We start from the raw sequence: 16,159 nt of genomic DNA, 5'->3' as shown, positions 1-16,159 counted from the left end.
CTCCCCCATCTTCATGACTTTGCATTTGGCAGGATTAAATTCGAGAAGCCATTTGCTGGACCAGGTGTCCAGTCTGTCCAGGTCTCTTTGAAGTCCTGCCTGGTGTGTGTGTGTGTGTGTGTGTGTGTGTGTGTGTGTGTGTGTGTATCCCTTTCTATTGTATTGAGCCTTTGTCATGGGTCAGACGTTATGTAATACTTTATATATGTATGATTCGATTCTTTTTAAAGTTTATAATTATGGTCTGTACCCTGATACCGGTTTGGTGTCTATGCTAAGTTCTTGATGTTAAGTTTTAGTCTGTATGGTATACAGACATATCTAGACAGTTTATGTTTTTTTCGTATGTTGGTATATGTAAAGCTGTATTGTTAGGGATACGTATGTAGATGTTCTAGTAAGATTATGATGTTAGGTTTTGGTTTTTTGATTAATGCGAAGGATGGGATTTAACTGATATAACTTCTTTGTATATTTTATGTTCAAGTGTATTGAGCCTTTGTCAGATGTCATGTTATATGTACAATTTATATATATGCAAGGTTTTGCATCAATGAATGTGTATATATGTCAATTCATGACCCTGTGACATGTAATTTTTTTTAGTTATGTTCTTGCCGTAAGTTGTTATTGTATGTTTGGCAGCAATATCTTGCCAGCATATAGGTGCAATCCGTTAGTCAGTTAATTTGATTGAGATCCATACTGTTTCTTTATTTTGATGTTAAACTGTATTGGTTTTAAATAAAATATAAAAAAAAAACCCTACCCTGAGTCCAAAAGAATATAGGTAACATCAACAGTAGTCGCATAAAGTATGTTATGAAGTAATTAGAAATTCCACAAAATGCTACAATCCACCCACCAGAGTATAGTTAAATTATTTTTATACAATTCCCATGGCCTCAATAAACAAGGGCCACGGTATGCGAGAGCCGCAGGGCTCTGGGGCCACAGTATGCGAGAGCCACAGGGCTCTGGGGCCACGGTATGCGAGAGCCGCAGGACTCTGGGGCCACAGTATGCGAGAGCCACAGCGCTCTGGGGCCACAGTATGCGAGAGCCACAGGGCTCTGGGGCCACAGTATGCGAGAGCCACAGGGCTCTGGGGCCACAGTATGCGAGAGCCACAGGGCTCTGGGGCCACAGTATGCGAGAGGCACAGGGCTCTGGGGCCACAGTATGCGAGACCCACAGGGCTCTGGGGCCACAGTATGCGAGAGCCACAGGGCTCTGGGGCCACAGTATGCGAGAGCCACAGGGCTCTGGGGCCACAGTATGCGAGAGCCACAGGGCTCTGGGGCCACAGTATGCGAGAGCCACAGGGCTCTGGGGCCTCAGTATGCGAGAGCCACAGGGCTCTGGGGCCACAGTATGCGAGAGCCACAGGGCTCTGGGGCCACAGTATGCGAGAGCCACAGGGCTCTGGGGCCACAGTATGCGAGAGCCACAGGGCTCTGGGGCCACAGTATGCGAGAGCCACAGCGCTCTGGGGCCACAGTATGCGAGAGCCACAGGGCTCTGGGGCCACAGTATGCGAGAGCCACAGCGCTCTGGGGCCACAGTATGCGAGAGCCACAGCGCTCTGGGGCCACAGTATGCGAGAGCCACAGCGCTCTGGGGCCACAGTATGCGAGAGCCACAGGGCTCTGGGGCCACAGTATGCGAGAGCCACAGCGCTCTGGGGCCACAATAAGGCTACAATTCGCCTCACGCAACTACGAACGTGATCTCAAGACCTTTCCTCGCGTTTAATAAAGTCTGTCAGCAGCATTTACGGGGCAGAATAGTGGCTTTAATGGTGTGCTGTGAGGAATAGAAAAGTCTCCCTTCGTGTGTGTTGATTATTTAGTAATAAAGGTTGTGGGTTGTCGGAAATAGTATTATTATTATTATTATTATTATTATTATTATTATTATTATGATACATGATATATACACTGAGAGGTGTATTTATCTCAGGTTATATATGCTGAGAGTTCAATCCTTATCTTAGGTATTGAGTATTATTGTCTAGTGGTGATAAAGTTACAGACAGACCCGCTTATAGTCGATAGGCTTTAAACCGCATTAACCAACCAATAACAATTTGTTGCTTAAACTAATCCAGACTTAGTGTAAAAGTTAAGCATATGCTGTCAGGTCTTGAAGACTTAGCCATGATAAAATGTGTATTGAGGATTAATTTTTAGGAGCAGGCAGCAGGGATACTGTGATTTCATGCGTTGGCCAGGGAGGTATAACATCTATTAGGAGTGAGGGAGGGTCAGGTGTTAGTGTGTGGGGTGAGTGGCTGTGAGTACAATGAAAGGGAGAGATAATTAAAAAAAGGAAAGGAGTGAGAGGGCGCTTAAGAGAGGGGTTTAATTCAACATCTATTTGTCCTAATTACCTGAACAACAATTACCTCTTAAAATAGACCGAAACGTTGTCCCATAGCAATAGAGTGAAACGTTCTCTCCGCATTTTCGCTCACGTTCAACGCTCGTTTCGCAGGAGCCAAAAAGAATCTAACGGAAACATTTTAATATGTTCTATTTATTGGCACTCGTGATTTAACTGTCAGCCGCTGGTACGGGTCAGATTGGAACGTTTCGCCTCTTTTAAAATGCTGATTGGAACACCGATTGGTTAGTTTTATTATTATTAAAGATTCGCCGGTATTCTCCCGGCCCGGGCCTTTTCCAAGTGGTGGCCCGGCCTTGGCTCCCTGTCTAGGGAGTGTCTGAGACCTATGTCTGCCATGGGAGGAGGTACAAGTTCCCCCTCATCTTTGGGACCAACTGTCCCCAGGCCTAGCCACATTCCCCGCCCTCAAAGGGCTCGTAGGGAGAAGCTAGACCTCTCTGGTCTGCCATCCCCGCCCAAAGGGGACTAATGGGAATGACAGTCTTGTGAGCTGCAAGCTCTGGCTCAGGCACGTACCCTGCCCTAGAAGGGCTGGGCATGGTGTCGATGTTGGTTAGTTAACAGAGCAAACCATTCACCTGTGTTCACAGCATGTGTTGTGCTGTTATTAGATTATTGAACATCGGTTCGAAATTTCTAGCGAAAATCTTGGACTGTTTCCGAATTATTATTATTATTATTATTATTATTATTATTATTATTATTATTATTATTTTATTATTATTATTATTATTATTATTATTATTATTATTATTATTATTATTATTATTTTATTATTATTATTATTATTATTTTTATTATTATTATTATTATTATTAATGTCCAACATTAAGGCGCCCCTGCTCTTCTGAAGGTGAAGGGTGAGGAAGGGAAGCTAAAATATCTGATTGGCAAGGTTGATAGCTCCGTCAGGTACACCCATCTGCTTCTCATTGACTTTTCTAGTCTTTCTGAACCCTGGAGTATATTCTGACACATAATGCATTAATTGTAATACGTTGATTTTCTTACGTTGCTCATAAACTCCAGTTCTCATTGTAGTATGCTGAGAGTTTTAGCCATAAGGATTAGAGTATTCTTGACCTGTGGCTCAAACGACTTTACGAAGGTTTATTAAACACATTTAGAAAAACGTGGCGTATCGCTACCTCATACACCTATCTAATACACGATAATTCTTATGCGGATAGATAGCCTCTCTGGGTAGATAGCCTCAGTATGAACTTCCAAGTCCCTAATACCTCATTTTACGAAATTCTCCCATGAAAAAAACACTGAAAAGAGGTTATTATATTTACAGCCAGAGGGTAAAGCAGCATAGTATTACTTTTGATAAAGAATTAGTCAGATCGCGTGAGTACTAGGTAAACTGGAGGCATTTATCTCAGCCTAACATGCTATGTACACTGCAGAACTGATACCAGGCCTCTCTGACGAGAGACGCTGGTGCACTGCCGAATTACATTGAATGGTTATAGTCATCTTGTGGAATCTAATGTGTAATGACTCAAGAAATCGTAATGACACGATTGCAAACAAACCATACCCCCGGCCGGGATTGAACCTGCGGTCATAGAGTCTCAAAACTCCAGCCAGTCGCGTTAGCCACGGGCTGGAGTTTTGAGACTCTATGACTAGTGGCTAACGCGACGGGCTGGAGTTTTGAGACTCTATGACCGCGGGTTCCATCCCGGCCGGGGGTATGGTTTCTCATGTGTAATGATACACTGCTATCTTTTAAAGTATGGTCAGACGACACTCTCCTAATCAGTTACTGGATCAGGTATTTCGGTGGCACGGCAAAGCTTAGACTAATATTCCTAACTTCAAGAGAGAGAGGGGGGATAGAGAGAGAGAGAGAGGGGAGGGGGGGGGGCTGAAAGAAAGGAAGAGGCTTGAGGGAAGACTATGGTGTTTTAAATCTAAATCTCATTGAGTCCAGCCACAGATCTCTTCCCGTTATCTAACCAGAGGTAAACACACTACTCACTGACCTAGACTCATCCATATATCCTTGGCACTGTTATTCTTCCACCCTCAGCACTGTTATCCCTCCACCCCCGGCACAGTTATCCCTCCACCCTCGGCAGTTACCCCTCCAATCTCGGCATTGTTATCCCTCCACCCCCGGCAGTTACCCCTCCAATCTCGGCATTGTTATCCCTCCACCCCCGGCAGTTACCCCTCCAACCTCGGCATTGTTATCCCTCCACCCCTGGCAGTTACCCCTCCATCCTCGGCATTGTTATCCCTCCACCCTCGGCAGCTACCTCTCCAATCTCGGCATTGTTATCCCTCCACCCCCGGCAGTTACCCCTCCAATCTCGGCATTGTTATCCCTCCACCCCCGGCAGTTACCCCTCCAACCTCGGCATTGTTATCCTTCCACCCTCGGCAGTTACCCCTCCAATCTCGGCATTGTTATCCCTCCACCCCCGGCAGTTACCCCTCCAACCTCGGCATTGTTATCCTTCCACCCTCGGCAGTTACCTCTCCAATCTCGGCATTGTTATCCCTCCACCCCTGACAGTTACCCCTCCAACCTCGGCATTGTTATCCCTCCACCCTCGTCAGTTATCCTTCCACCCTCGGCAGTTATCCCAGGTTTTAGCATTTCTCAGAAAATTTTATTGAAGGTGTTATGTATTCCTCGCGGTGAAACATGCATGTTGTGGGTCAGGTCGCGATTTATCAGAACTAGATTGCATGTCTTGGAATTTTTGTCTGTGACCAAAGACTCCATCTTCAGGCTGGTCTGTGACCAGAGACTCCATCTTGAGACTTGGTAACGGTCCTGGACCGAAATGTCGCTTTGAAGTTTCGTTCCCAAGTTGGGGGATTCTTTGTGAATTGTTCCAGCCATGGTATTGTGGGTTAGTTGTGAATTCCAGCCACGGTATTGTGGATTAGTTATGAATTGTTCCAGCCACGGTATTGTGGATTAGTTGTGAATTGTTCAAGCCACGGTATTGTGGGTTAGTTGTGAATTGTTCCAGCCACGGTATTGTGGGTTAGTTGTGAATTGTTCCAGCCACGGTATTGTGGGTTAGTTGTGAATTGTTCCAGCCACGGTATTGTGGGTTAGTTGTGAATTGTTCCAGCCACGGTATTGTGGGTTAGTTGTGAATTGTTCCAGCCACGGTATTGTGGGTTAGTTGTGAATTGTTCCAGCCACGGTATTGTGGGTTAGTTGTGAATTGTTCCAGCCACGGTATTGTGGGTTAGTTGTGAATTGTTCCAGCCACGGTATTGTGGGTTAGTTGTGAATTGTTCCAGCCACGGTATTGTGGGTTAGTTGTGAATTGTTCCAACCACGGTATTTTGGGTTAGTTGTGAATTGTTCCAGCCACGGTATTGTGGGTTAGTTGTGAATTGTTCCAGCCACGGTATTGTGGGTTGTGAATTGTTCCAGCCACGGTATTTTGGGTTAGTTGTGAATTGTTCCAGCCACGGTATTGTGGGTTAGTTGTGAATTGTTCCAGCCACGGTATTGCGGGTTGTGAATTGTTCCAGCCACGGTATTTTGGGTTAGTTGTGAATTGTTCCAGCCACGGTATTGTGGGTTAGTTGTGAATTGTTCCAGCCACGGTATTGTGGGTTGTGAATTGTTCCAGCTACGGTATTGTGGGTTAGTTGTGAATTGTTCCAGCCACGGTATTTTGAGTTAGTTGTGAATTGTTCCAACCACGGTATTGTGGGTTAGTTGTGAATTGTTCCAGCCACGGTATTGCGGGATAGTTGTGAATTGTTCCAACCACGGTATTGTGGGATAGTTGTGAATTGTTCCAACCACGGTATTGTGGGTTAGTTGTGAATTGTTCCAACCACGGTATTGTGGGTTAGTTGTGATTTGTTCCAACCACGGTATTGTGGGTTAGTTGTGATTTGTTCCAACCACGGTATTGTGGGTTAGTTGTGATTTGTTCCAACCACGGTATTGTGGGTTAGTTGTGATGTGAGTTTGATTCCAACCACGGTATTGTGGGTTAGTTGTGATTTGTTCCAACCACGGTATTGTGGGTTAGTTGTGATTTGTTCCAACCACGGTATTGTGGGTTAGTTGTGATTTGTTCCAACCACGGTATTGTGGGTTAGTTGTGAATTGTTCCAACCACGGTATTGTGGGTTAGTTGTGAATTGTTCCAACCTCGGTATTGTGGGTTAGTTGTGAATTGTTCCAGCCACGGTATTGTGGGTTAGCTGTGAATTGTTCCAACCACGGTATTGTGGGTTAGTTGTGAATTGTTCCAACCACGGTATTGTGGGTTAGTTGTGAATTGTTCCAACCACTGTATTGTGGGTTTGTTGTGAATTGTTCCAACCACGGTATTGTGGGTTAGCTGTGAATTGTTCCAACCACGGTATTGTGGGTTAGTTGTGAATTGTTCCAACCACGGTATTGTGGTTTAGTTGTGAATTGTTCCAACCACGGTATTGTGGGTTAGTTGTGAATTGTTCCAACCACGGTATTGTGGGTTAGTTGTGATTTGTTCCAACCACGGTATTGTGGGTTAGTTGTGAATTGTTCCAACCACAGTATTGTGGGTTAGTTGTGATTTGTTCCAACCACGGTATTGTGGGTTAGTTGTGATTTGTTCCAACCACGGTATTGTGGGTTAGTTGTGAATTGTTCCAACCACGGTATTGTGGGTTAGTTGTGAATTGTTCCAGCCACGGTATTGTGGGTTGTGAATTGTTCCAGCCACGGTATTGTGGGTTAGTTGTGAATTGTTCCAACCACGGTATTGTGGGTTAGTTGTGAATTGTTCCAACCACGGTATTGTGGGTTAGTTGTGATTTGTTCCAACCACGGTATTGTGGGTTAGTTGTGAATTGTTCCAACAACGGTATTGTGGGTTAGTTGTGATTTGTTCCAACCACGGTATTGTGGGTTAGTTGTGATTTGTTCCATCCACGGTATTGTGGGTTAGTTGTAATTTGTTCCAACCACGGTATTGTGGGTTAGTTGTGATTTGTTCCAACCACGGTATTGTGGGTTAGTTGTGATTTGTTCCACCCACGGTATTGTGGGTTAATTGTGATTTCCAACCACGGTATTGTGGGTTAGTTGTGATTTGTTCCAACCACGGTATTGTGGGTTAATTGTGATTTGTTCCAACCACGGTATTGTGGGTTAGTTGTGATTTGTTCCAACCACGGTATTGTGGGTTAATTGTGATTTGTTCCAACCACGGTATTGTGGGTTAGTTGTGATTTGTTCCAACCACGGTATTGTGGGTTAATTGTGATTTGTTTGTGGGTTAGTTGTGATTTGTTCCAACCACGGTATTGTGGGTTAATTGTTGTGATTTGGGTTAGTTGTGATTTGTTCCAACCACGGTATTGTGGGTTAATTGTGATTTGTTCCAACCACGGTATTGTGGGTTAATTGTGATTTGTTCCAACCACGGTATTGTGGGTTAATTGTGATTTGTTCCAACCACGGTATTGTGGGTTAATTGTGATTTGTTCCAACCACGGTATTGTGGGTTAGTTGTGATTTGTTCCAACCACGGTATTGTGGGTTAGTTGTGATTTGTTCCAACCACGGTATTGTGGGTTATTTGTTCCAACCACGGTATTGTGGGTTAGTGATTTGTTCCAACCACGGTATTGTGGGTTAGTTGTGAATTGTTCCAACCACGTTTGTGGGTTAGTTGTGATTTGTTCCAACCACGGTATTGTGGGTTAGTTGTGATTTGTTCCAACCACGGTATTGTGGGTTAGTTCCAACCACGTGAGTTTGTTCCAACCACGGTATTGTGGGTTAGTTGTGATTTGTTCCAACCACGGTATTGTGGGTTAGTTGTGATTTGTTCCAACCACGGTATTGTGGGTTGTGATTTGTTCCAACCACGGTATTGTGGGTTAATTGTGATTTGTTCCAACCACGGTATTGTGGGTTAGTTGTGATTTGTTCCAACCACGGTATTGTGGGTTAGTTGTGATTTGTTCCAACCACGGTATTGTGGGTTAGTTGTGAATTGTTCCAGCCACGGTATTGTGGGTTAGTTGTGAATTGTTCCAGCCACGGTATTGTGGGTTAGTTGTAAATTGTTCCAACCACGGTATTGTGGGTTAGTTGTGAATTGTTCCAACCACGGTATTGTGGGTTAGTTGTGAATTGTTCCAACCACGCTTCCTCGGATCAATCCTCATTATCTTATCTTCCCCAGGTCCTGTATAACCCCAACAGGTTTAGTGTTTTAGTAATAATAATAATAATAGTTAAAAAAATAATAAAATAAGTTATAATAATAATAATATAATAATAATAATAATAATAATAATAATAATAATAAGAAGAAGAAGAAGAAGAAGAAGAAGAAGAAGAAGAAGAATTATGATTATTATTTAATAATCTGAAAATCATGAAACTCCTGAAACATGTCTGTAAGTTTAATCGTAAGTTGAAACACTGTAGAATTATCTACGAGGTACCCACTGTACCCCCTTCCACTGAGGGTACAGTGGAAGGGGGTACAGTATCCTTGGAAGGGTACAGGGAGGTTTCAGGGGCCACTTGGCAGTAATGGAGGAACCAGTCCCTAACTCACTCCCCGTTACACAAATTTCCCAACGGAATGATAACTCCAAGCGGAGGTAATTTGTAGCTTCTGGTCTGACTTGGGAGGGTATCTTGTTAGCCTTGGTTGTTTCCGATCGTATCTGACTTAGAGAGACCTGGATAGCGCTTTCTTGACCTGGTTTTTCATGGATTCTATATGCACAGGTTTTGTTTGCATTTATTGTATACAATACCGATTAACTGATGACCAAGACATATCTCCAATATCTGAATTTGTTTATTTTGATGATGTATCGCAAACCTGTGGCTTCTTTAGTTCAGTCTTATTTTAATTCACTCCTTATTGAATTGTATAGTCGCTGGCTGGCGAAATGCCGTTATAATAAGGATTCCCAAGTGTCTTTATTATGGAATGGTGCTACCTGGCCTAGTAGCAGCAGGGAACACAGCAACAAGGAACACATCTGGGCGACAGCACACAGGAAGACTTGACTCCAGAAGACAAACAAGTCATCTTCCCTACGGAGATATTATCACGAAGCAATGTCGTCTGCAGTAGACGTTAACGGCACGCCTGTTGATGCATAATGACTTCTGGAGTCGTAAAGAGGCCACTGCTGTCGCGAATAATACCCAGCTCTCTTTATCAGAGGACCTGAAGCTTTGTTCCAAGGTATAACGCCCGAACGCACTGAGAAAAGTGTAGCAAGGTAACGAGACAAGGCTTCTGCTGTGAATCTTTTGATTTGTGATGAGCCAACCTGATTTCCCATAGGTACCCCTCTTTAAATATCTTCAGGTACTTTCATTATGTACCAGAAGAACATACTATCAGATACAAATAAACCATTAATCATTCTCTACTTCAGAAAAAATTATTATCGACTACACTAGGATTATTAAGGCTGCAATTAACCTGTTCACTAGCATTCAGAGTAATTTAATCCTAAAACAGGGTTTATGTTCGGTTTATGTAAGGTTTCAGTATATGTATATATGCACTGAGAGATACAAACCTTCTGAAATATATACACGGAGAGATGTATGCTTTTATGTGTATATATGCTGAGAGATACATGCTTCTTTGCATGCACTGAGGTATACACACATCTCTGTGTATCGTTGAGGGATACCTGTCGCATTGTGTATGTGAATTAAGAGGTATACTTCTCTTATTTACACTACTTAATGCATAGCGTTTTTGCGTTTACATACTAGCATATACACAGAAATACGCACTTTTTTATGTATATAAGATATACACACCTCCGTATATACATTGACAGATATATACATATACACCTGTGTGTATATACTACTCTATAGTCTTGTCAAGTGTATTTTTGGTGGGTTGGTTAATAGGGTCTAAGTCTCCTACCACACGAGTGCCATTAAGACAACACTATAATCCCAAAAAAGAGGGATTAAAGTAAATTCATCATACACACGCCAAGAGAAATACACCCTTTTGTATACATATCCTGATTTTTTTGACAGAAACATTGTTAAAATAGTTCCCCCTTAATAAAACGCTCGGTATAAATCTTTTATTTTGGAAAAACTATGTTATCTCAAAGATTTATTAAAATTAGAAAAAAAAGTATTCGTTTTTCATATACTACTTTATCTTCTACGTTTTTTGTAAAGGAGATAGTAACTTAATATTCTTTTATAAGTTAAGGGAAGTTAATATGACAATATAAAATAGTTTATCATAGATTTACTCAAAATAATTTAAGTCGTCCCATTGCTATGTATTTTCTGTCTCCCTCTTCTATATCCTTGTTTTTTGTCTGCCTTTTCCTTGCTACATCTATATCACCCTCAGTGCTATATCTCTGTAATTCCTGTTCCATCCGTACCATTTTCTGCCATGTTCAGGGAATTTCCCTTGTTTTCTCCCTGCCATTTCTTTGCAATATTCCTGCTAGCTCCCTATAGTCTCCCTGCCACCCACAAATTATTTCCCTACCATCCAGGTTTCCCTTATGATGCCAGATTCGAATTAAATTAGGAGTTCTGGAAGCTCATGGATAATTCCCTCCCTCCATCTCTTTGTATTCATAAAATTTGATGATCATACTCTGAGTTTAATTTTCCAAAATTAAATTTTCATCCTTAAAAATCCGAGTTTTCAGGTTGGGAAGCTTTTCAGAATGATAATGTTAGTTCAACCAATCATAGGGTTTATAAACCACGGTACAGATGGGGATCGAACTCATGGCAAGCGAGTCGTAAAACAGAAAACAGTTGTTCTGTTTCCTGAGAAACATTATACCTACCTATGTATACCTCTAGGTCATGGAAATATAAAACACATATGCAGTATATAATGTGATCCTTTATTGACAGCGTTTCGCCCACACAGTGGGCTTTTTCAAGTCACAAACAGATCTACCTGGGACTTTGTGACTTGAAAAAGCCCACTGTGTGGTCGAAACGTTGTCAATAAAGGATCACATTATACTGCATATGTGTTTATATTTCCATTGTGTCGGTATTTTATACCATTTGTTTCCACCTCTAGGTCATCATATAGCTACTACCTGCTATTATTATTATTAAATATTCGCCGGTATTCTCCCGGCCCGGGCCTTTTCCAAGTGGTGGCCCGGCCTTGACTCCCTCTTTAGGGAGTGTCTGAGACCGAAGTCTCCCATGGGAGGAGGCACAAATACCTCCTCATCTTTAGGACCAATTGTCCCCAGGCCTAGCCACAAGCTAGGCCTCTCTGGTCTGCCATCCCCGCCACAAGGGGGCTAATGGGAATGACAGTCTTGTGAGCTACAAGCTCCGGCTCAGGCACCTACCCTGCCCTATAAGGTTTAGGCATGGTGTCGATCGCTATGACCTGCGTCAGGAAACACTTGTCTTTTTTCCTGACCATCCTAAATACCTATTAGTGTATATATGTTAAACATAATTTACCAGTATTTAAAAGATTAAAATATTCTTGAGTTGAAGTGAACAGGTTTTAGACAGTATACCGAGAGGTGCTTGTCTCACCAGCATTTATAAGTTGAGAATTTACTTTAGTCTCACCAGCATTTATAAGTTGAGAATTTACTTTAGTCTCACCAGCATTTATAAGTTGAGAATTTACTTTAGTTTCACCAGCATTTATAAGTTGAGAATTTACTTTAGTCTCACCAGCATTTATAAGTTGAGAATTTACTTTAATCTCACCAGCATTTATAAGTTGAGAATTTACTTTAGTTTCACCAGCATTTATAAGTTGAGAATTTACTTTAGTCTCACCAGCATTTATAAGTTGAGAATTTACTTTAGTTTCACCAGCATTTATAAGTTGAGAATTTACTTTAGTCTCACCAGCATTTATAAGTTGAGAATTTACTTTAGTCTCACCAGCATTTATAAGTTGAGAATTTACTTTAGTCTCACCAGCATTTATAAGTTGAGAATTTACTTTAGTCTCACCAGCATTTATAAGTTGAGAATTTACTTTAGTCTCACCAGCATTTATAAGTTGAGAATTTACTTTAGTCTCACCAGCATTTATAAGTTGAGAGTTTACTTTAGTCTCACCAGCATTTATAAGTTGAGAATTTACTTTAGTCTCACCAGCATTTATAAGTTGAGAATTTACTTTAGTTTCACCAGCATTTGTAAGTTGAGAATTTACTTTAGTCTCACCAGCATTTATAAGTTGAGAATTTACTTTAGTCTCACCAGCATTTATAAGTTGAGAATTTACTTTAGTCTCACCAGCATTTATAAGTTGAGAATTTACTTTAGTCTCACCAGCATTTATAAGTTGAGAATTTACTTTAGTCTCACCAGCATTTATAAGTTGAGAATTTACTTTAGTCTCACCAGCATTTATAAGTTGAGAATTTACTTTAGTCTCACCAGCATTTATAAGTTGTGAATTTACTTTAGTTTCACCAGCATTTGTAAGTTGAGAATTTACTTTAGTCTCACCAGAATTTATAAGTTGAGAATTTACTTTAGTCTCACCAGCATTTATAAGTTGAGAATTTACTTTAGTCTCACCAGCATTTATAAGTTGAGAATATACTTTAGTCTCACCAGCATTTATAAGTTGAGAATTTACTTTAGTCTCACCAGCATTTATAAGTTGAGAATTTACTTTAGTCTCACCAGCATTTATAAGTTGAGAATTTACTTTAGTCTCACCAGCATTTATAAGTTGAGAATATACTTTAGTCTCACCAGCATTTATAAGTTGAGAATTTACTTTAGTCTCACAAGCATTTATAAGTTCAGAATTTACTTTAGTCTCACCAGCATTTATAAGTTGAGAATTTACTTTAGTCTCACCAGCATTTATAAGTTGAGAATTTACTTTAGTCTCACCAGCATTTATAAGTTGCGAATTTACTTTAGTCTCACCAGCATTTATAAGTTGAGAATTTACTTTAGTCTCACCAGCATTTATAAGTTGAGAATTTACTTTAGTCTCACCAGCATTTATAAGTTGAGAATTTACTTTAGTCTCACCAGCATTTATAAGTTGAGAATTTACTTTAGTCTCACCAGCATTTATAAGTTGAGAATTTACTTTAGTCTCACCAGCATTTATAAGTTGAGAATATACTTTAGTCTCACCAGCATTTATAAGTTGAGAATTTACTTTAGTCTCACCAGCATTTATAAGTTGAGAATTTACTTTAGTCTCACCAGCATTTATAAGTTGAGAATTTACTTTAGTCTCACCAGCATTTATAAGTTGAGAATTTACTTTAGTCTCACCAGCATTTATAAGTTGCGAATTTACTTTAGTCTCACCAGCATTTATAAGTTGAGAATTTACTTTAGTTTCACCAGCATTTATAAGTTGAGAATTTACTTTAGTCCCACCAGCATTTGTAAGTTGAGAATTTACTTTAGTCTCACCAGCATTTATAAGTTGAGAATTTACTTTAGTCTCACCAGCATTTATAAGTTGAGAATTTACTTTAGCCTTTAGCCTCACGATTAATGGTAAGCAGGCGATATGCAGCCTTAATAACTATCGTGCAGTAGATAGATTTTAAATCTAATTAATCAACCAACATTCTACCAAGGTGGATGGCTAGATACCAGTGAAGGTGTCCTGTAATAACCTTCTCTCTCCCTCCTTCAATTAAAGATAATCATCTCCCATTTCCAAGGCACTGTTGGTTAATTGGGCTTAAATCCCGTCAACACACGAGGGTCATTAAGGCTGCATGTCATCTCTTCACTACTATACAAAAATGCTTGAATTTCTAAGATAAACTCATTGTACGTGGACCCCCGGTTAACGATATTTTTTCACTCCAGAAGTATGTTCAGGTGCCAGTACTGACCGAATTTGTTCCCATAAGGAATATTGTGAAGTAGATTAGTCCATTTCAGACCCCCAAACATACACGTACAAACGCACTTACATAAATACACTTACATAATTGGTCGCATTCGGAGGTGATCGTTATGCGGGGGTCCACTGTATATACACTAATCAATATATATACATTTCAGTGTATATACATGTATATCCTCTGTGGCATATGGGTTTAATACTTCATGTTAACAAAGGACTGTTGTCTATGTTAACTAAAATATAAATAATTTAACTACAACACTGTAATTATTTCCTTAAAAAATAAATTATGTAAGAGGAAATATAAATTAAGAAAAAATTCAAATGAGGACAGAGTGAAAACGAAGAACTTTATAAATGGTTGGTTAATGGAGTTTAAAGCCGATCTACCACATGATGGTCATTAAATCTGTTCGTAACTTTTTGACTACCAGACAGTAATACAGGGTGTTTCAAATTATGGATCCAATTTCAAAGCAGTATATATCACGATCGGGTCTATCATTTTGAAACACCCTGTACTTTATTCCAGTAAACTGGGATAAAAATAAATTCTCATCATATATGCTGAGAGTTTATTTTTATCCCAGCATATATGCTGAGATATATGTTATGAAACGCTTAATAAACGCTGACACGAGTTTAAATGAGGATCGAGGCTCTGGTGGCCTGGTGGCTAACGCTCTCGCTTCACACGGCGAGGGCCTGGGTTCGATTCCCAGCCAGAGTAGAAACATTGGACGTGTTTCTTTCCACCTGTTGTCTATGTTCCCCATCAGTAAAATGGGTACCTGGGTGTTAGTCGACTGGTGTGGGTCGCATCCTGGGACACTGACCTAATTTGCCCAAAATGCGGAGCATAACAAGGGAGTTTCTATATAGTAGTATGTCATTGTTGTCAGCTAGGACTGTATACCTTGTACATGTACTTGTAGTAAATAAAGATATTATTATTATTATTATTATAAGGGAGAAGTATTTACAGAGTAAGAGAACCGTACTGACCTATTTTAATATCTCAAAAAAATGAGGCCAGGATAGTAAATAACCCAGTAAAAATAATGGTTAAGCGAGTGAGTATTAGTAAAATAAAACTACGTGTAAATGTTTCGTATTATGAGTTTAGGGCAAAGAGTATACTGATAATTTATGGTTTAAAATTTGCAATATTGCCTGGGATTTTTGTTGGGTTGTAATGGAGGCAATTTTGTGTTGTGTAAATTGCTATGAATAAGTTTTTAAATTATTATTATTATTATTATTATTATTATTATTATTATTATTATTATTATTAAATGAAATTTCAAGTATTCAGGTTAGATCTCTTTAAAGAGGAAAGCAGCTCCCATTCCTCGAATCAAACCTTCATCGGCACCAGAGGTTCAATAACATGGAGAGAGACAATCTCAGATATGGATAAGGATATCTTTTAATCCGGTGGTTGACTATCGATAATCCGGTGCTATGTTTACAAGCCAGGGAGACGATTATATTAGGGGTAACTCATTTAAACTGAATTAGAAATTAAATTTATTACCCCTGGGTGGAGATTATTTAGAGCCGCCAGATTGCAGGTGATACTATAACAATTTCAGGAATTTGCATATAGTGGAGAGGCTTTTGATGTGGTATAATTGTTTAGATTTGATAGTTGTTGTGTCAGGTATGTTATGAGTTCTTGCATCTTATATGGTATTGTTGTTGATTTCTATGGGTGATTGTTGCTTGATTGCTATGGTTGATTGTTGCTTGAGTGCTATGATTGATTGTTGCTCCATTGCTATGGTTGATTGTTGCTTGATTGATATGGTTGATTGTTGCTTGATTGCTATGATTGATTGTTGCTTGAGTGCTAAGATTGATTGTTGCTCCATTGCTATGGTTGATTGTTGCTT

This window comes from Cherax quadricarinatus, chromosome 91 (assembly GCF_038502225.1).
Source record: "Cherax quadricarinatus isolate ZL_2023a chromosome 91, ASM3850222v1, whole genome shotgun sequence".
NCBI classification, from domain to species: Eukaryota; Metazoa; Arthropoda; class Malacostraca; order Decapoda; family Parastacidae; genus Cherax; species Cherax quadricarinatus.
Note: the sequence above shows the minus strand (reverse complement) of the source record.